The sequence below is a fragment of the Lathyrus oleraceus genome, chromosome 4, assembly GCF_024323335.1.
Source record: "Lathyrus oleraceus cultivar Zhongwan6 chromosome 4, CAAS_Psat_ZW6_1.0, whole genome shotgun sequence".
NCBI classification, from domain to species: Eukaryota; Viridiplantae; Streptophyta; class Magnoliopsida; order Fabales; family Fabaceae; genus Lathyrus; species Lathyrus oleraceus.
This window is the reverse complement of record NC_066582.1, coordinates 34,214,465-34,219,361: the sequence shown is the minus strand read 5'-3', so window position 1 is coordinate 34,219,361 and position 4,897 is coordinate 34,214,465. Positions and strand designations below refer to the sequence as shown.

The 4,897-nt window shown below is 38.3% G+C and overlaps 1 non-coding gene across 1 annotated transcript; it reads left to right on the top strand.

Annotated features, from left to right (window-relative positions):
- Positions 1-920: 920 nt before the first annotated feature.
- LOC127077982 (small nucleolar RNA R71) lies at positions 921-1,027 on the top strand. Its single transcript, XR_007787738.1, has one exon. It is a non-coding gene; the product is annotated as a small nucleolar RNA R71 (small nucleolar RNA).
- Positions 1,028-4,897: the final 3,870 nt, after the last annotated feature.

Sequence of the window (4,897 nt, the reverse complement as noted above, 5' to 3'; positions counted from 1 at the left end):
AGATTCTTCTGGTTCCTTTACTTCGTCCGGGGGTTTGGTACATTCGTTAGAAGTTTCGGGTTCACTCAATCTTGGGTTTGGTGGCTCATCATAAGCGTTCCCACTTCTTAGGGTAATGGCATTGGCTTGTCCTCTCGGATTTTGTTGAGGTTGTCCAGGGAATTGTCCTCCAGGTGTAGTCTGAGGGGCTTGGTTTAAAGCTACCTGAGAGATCTGTGTTTCAAGCTTCTTGGTATGAGTAACTATTTGGTCAACCTTGGTTCCTAACTGAGTAATCAATTCGTTAACATGAATGTTTTGGTTCATGAACTCCTTGTTTTGTTGGGTTTGAGCAGTGATAAAATTTTCCATAATTTTCTCAAGGCTCGGCTTTGGTGGTACAGGTTGCATAGGTTGATTTGATCTAGGGGCTTGATAACTAGGTCTCGGAGGTGCATTATTTTGAATTGGGTTATTGTTTCTATAGGAGAAGTTAGGGTGATTCCTCCATCCAGGGTTATATGTATTTGAATATGGGTTCCCTTGGGTGTAGTTCACTTGCTCGGAGTGGGTTTTGTTTCAATAGACTGTATTCAGCGGATTGGTGTCCTTGGGTTCCACATATCTCACAATCCGACGAAACTGCGGCTACAGTACTCGGGTTCGTGTACATATGCTCGACTTTGAGAGCTAATGCGTCCATTTTAGCTTGCATCATGTCTATAGAGCTTAGTTCATGCACTCCTCCTTGGGCTTCCTTCTTCTCCACTGTCGCTCGTTCGACTCCCCGTGATTGATGGTTTTGAGCCATGTCTTCGATGAGGGCACTAGCTTCAGGGTAAGGTTTGTTCATCAGAGCACCGCCTGCGGCAGCGTCGATGGTCATCTTTGTGTTATAATGAAGTCCATTATATAAGGTTTGAATGATTAACCAATTTTCTAAACCATGATGTGGGCATGCTCGTAATAACTCTTTATATCTCTCCCAAGCTTCGAACATCGATTCTCCTTGGTTTTGGGTAAATCTAGTTATATGGTTTCGAAGAACGACGGTCTTACTCGGGGAAAAATATCTAGCAAGAAAAACTCTTCTAAGGTTATCCCAAGTCGTAATGGAATTGGGTGGAAGGGAATCTAACCATGATAGGGCTTTATCTCTGAGGGAAAAAGGGAATAATCTTAAACGTATTGTCTCAGGAGAAGCTCCATTGGTTTTAAAAGTATCTGCTAATTGAAGAAATATTTTTAAATGTTGGTTAGGGTTCTCGGTAGCGAGACCCGCGAATTGTCTCTGTTGCACTAATTGCAACAAGGATGGTTTAAGTTCAAAATTATTGGCTGGGATGATTGGGTTTACTATACTAGAACTAGGTTCTTCGTTAGATGGTTGAGCGAAATCTTTAAGAGGTCTTTGGTTTTGATCTTCGGCCATAGCTCTCTTAATTTTATGAAAGAATAAACGTGCGCGAGCGTAACGTTCAGGTTCCGCCAGAGGATTTACTAAACTTAAACTTCCGGTACTGCGAGTTCTTCGCATTGACCGGTGGGAAATAACCTAAGTCTAAACGATATAACAACAGGAAAATGAAATTTGACGAAATTGGTCCCGGGCAACGGCGCCAAAAACTTGATGCGTTGTTAAACTTGGTGTTCGCAAGTGTACGAACGCGTCAGAGTAATATAAAAGATTATCGAACCACAGAGACCAAGTGTCAATCTATCGTTATCTGTTGTTATGGTGTTTATCAAAGGCAGTCAAAATAAGTGTTTTTGTAGTGTGCAATGAAAAGTAAAGTATTGAAAATAGAATATAATTTATAAAGACAGGGTCAAATGTAATTCACGTAATTAGTTGATAATCCAAGTACTTGCTAATAAAACTACTTATGGGCAATGTTTCCTACTTTGAAAAGAACTAATTTAATAGGAACTGTCGCTTTCGCGTATTCAGAACCGAGTTGTACTCCCTAATCAAACCCTCTTATTGTCACTTATAAAAAGGCGCGCATTGCGTTAGAGTAGTAAACCTATTTTAAAGAAATATAGTATCTTAACTAAGTTGAAAAGTATTATAACCTGGATTTCTTAACCAAAAGAGGTTCTTACGAACCAGACTCTAAACTTATAAACGCGTCCGAAAATAGTTTTAAAATCTCTTTTCTCCTTGATGTTAAAAACTCCTAATGAACTAGACAAAGCACTTTCGCTGTTTTTGAAATAGTTAAAAACAATTAAGTTTATAAAGACGTTGGACGGCTTTCGATCTTACCCAACGGAATTGAAGTGCGGGAAAACTTAAGTTGAAAGTTAAAATAGCCCTTAAGTGTTTCTACGAACAATTGTACGGATTATCGGTTTAATTATGATCCTTACATTCTAACCTTTTAGATTTAGTTAGACATGGTAAAGTAAAAGTGCATTAAAGTAAATAAAAGTAGTGCGAGTGCGAGAAATAAATAAAAGTAGTGCGAGTGCGAGAATTAAATAATTTAAAGCGAGTGCGAGGAAATAAATAATTTAAAGCGAGTGCGAGGAAATAAACAAAGTAAAGGCGAGTGCGGGAATAAATAAAGTAAAGGCGAGTGCGAGGAAATAAATAATTTAAAGCGAGTGCGGGAAATAAATAAAGTAAAGGCGAGTGCGGGAAATAAATGAAGTAAAGGCGAATAATAAAAACCTGCTCCAATCGGAGGGCTGAGTAAATTGAAATGCGGAAAAGAAAATGGCGGCAGGATTAACTTCCTTCCAAAGTGCTCCAAACTCGATTACAGACTCTATCACAGACTTGATGACACAATTGTGGTAACACTCCAATGCGAAGCGACTACCACTATAAAATACTGAATATATGCCTAAGTGAAACAAATTTGCTTCTGAGTTTGCCTCTGTTCTAAGTTTGGATGGTTGTAAAACTGAATTCGCGTTTCTATTTATAGGAAAATAAAAAAGGTGGAATTGACTTGGATGCCCTTCAACTTGAAAATAGAGGAAACCGTTTCCTTCTTGTGGCGCCCGCCACAAGGCTATGGCGCCCGCCACAAGCACAAAGTGGGGCGCCTTAGTGGATGAAGTGGGGAAACGTGGGAGTTGAGGAAGTTGGACTTGGACACGTCATGGTTTGGTCTGTGGCGCCCGCCATGGGGTAAGCCATAAGCACAAAATGCTGAATTTTAGGGTTTTTAGCCCTTTTTCACTCCTTTTCTCGATCGGGGCTCCTATTAAAGTAAAAACCTGAAAACAAAGGAAAACACAGTAATAACACAACAAAATGACAATAAAATAACTATAATGCATGTGAAATCGGAGTCGAAAATACGTAAATTTTAGTGTGATCAAAAGCCATGAAAGAAGCTTTAGAGGCTCTGATAGAAAGCTTAGAGCAAGGTGATAGAGATAATGTTGGACAAGCTAGGGAAACAGAAGCCCAAACCTCTAGTGAGAGGTCTGAATCTCAAGATAAATCAAGTGGCAGTTCTGGTTCTGAAGCTGATGAAGATGCTAACACCTCTGACTGAGTTTTGTTGAAGATTGTTCCCTATTGTTCTGATGATGAGCTGTTTTGGATGTTCTGATGGTTTTTTTGGCAGTCTTGTTTTGATGCCTTGATGTACTTTTTGGGTTCTTTTTTATTTCTCGGAATTTTATCTCAGCTTATATAGTTGTGTTTGTTTGTGGTTCTGTTAACAATATGTTATGACATTCTATTGGACTAATAGACATTTATTTTGTCTCATTGATCTCTTTGGTCTCTTTTGGCTAAAAGGTTGAGAAGTAGCTAAAGGAGTTGTAGCTAAAAGTAGCTATACTATAAACAGATCACAGATGATGTTGAAAAGGATGTTGTGTGCAGTACAGGTGATGTTGAAGATGATATCAGATGGGGTGATGTATGTTACAGGTGTTGTTGAAGGAGATGTCTGTGTTGAACAGACTGAGGGGGAGAAGAAGCACATATGTGTTTAATATGTGTTTACTAGTTGCTATTGTAGCTAGTAAATGTGTGTTTTATTACTTCTGTTGCTAAACTGCTGATATGTTTTTTTTACTCTTGTGAACAAATGGTCTGATGTATGTTTTAGCCAAAATTTTCCAAAGGGGGAATTTGCTGGTTCTATGTGTTGACAGCAATTTTGGTAAAACCTAGAGTGTTCACAAGTTGTCACAAGGGTTGTCTTGACATAAGATAACATGTACCTGCAGGGTGTTTAAAATGTGAATATGCAGGATTTTACTAAGATATCAGACCCGATGTCATGACATCTGTATACAGAACATTCAGTCTGAATGTTATGTATTATGTGATTGCATTTTTCTTGCTAATCTATGTGTGATTGATGTAATCATTGAACACACCCTCAATCAATAATTACAACCAGATTGAATTATTTTCCAACAAGATATAATCAGCTGTCATGAGAAGATATGAATGGAAAATAGTTTTAGGGTTTTATGATGTCCAAGCCCAGCCAAATGCTTCTATATAAAGAACATGGAAAACCTAGTTTTATACACAAGAAATAACGAATGAAATATTGAGAGAGAATAAGGGTTTAATTCTTGTGTGGTCGCGTGTATTCTAAGCCATTCATTCATCCATAGATGATTGAATTGGACTGATTTTTGAGTTGTAATTTGTCCACTATAAGCTTTGAAGCATGAGTGTGTGTTTACTTGATTGAAGCTTTTAAGCAAGATCAAGTATGTGTCTTTGAAGAGTGTCTTCTTTTTATTGTAATTCTTGTTTTATATCACTACTGTGATTGGGGGGAGTGAGTAGGATCTCATATCTAAGAATTCTTAGGTAGAAGTCACACGGGTAGGGATTAGGTGAAAAGACTGTAACTTGAAGTTGTTTACTGAGAGTCTTTGAACTTATTCTGTTTAGTGGATTTCCTTCCTGGCTTGGTAGCCCCCAAAC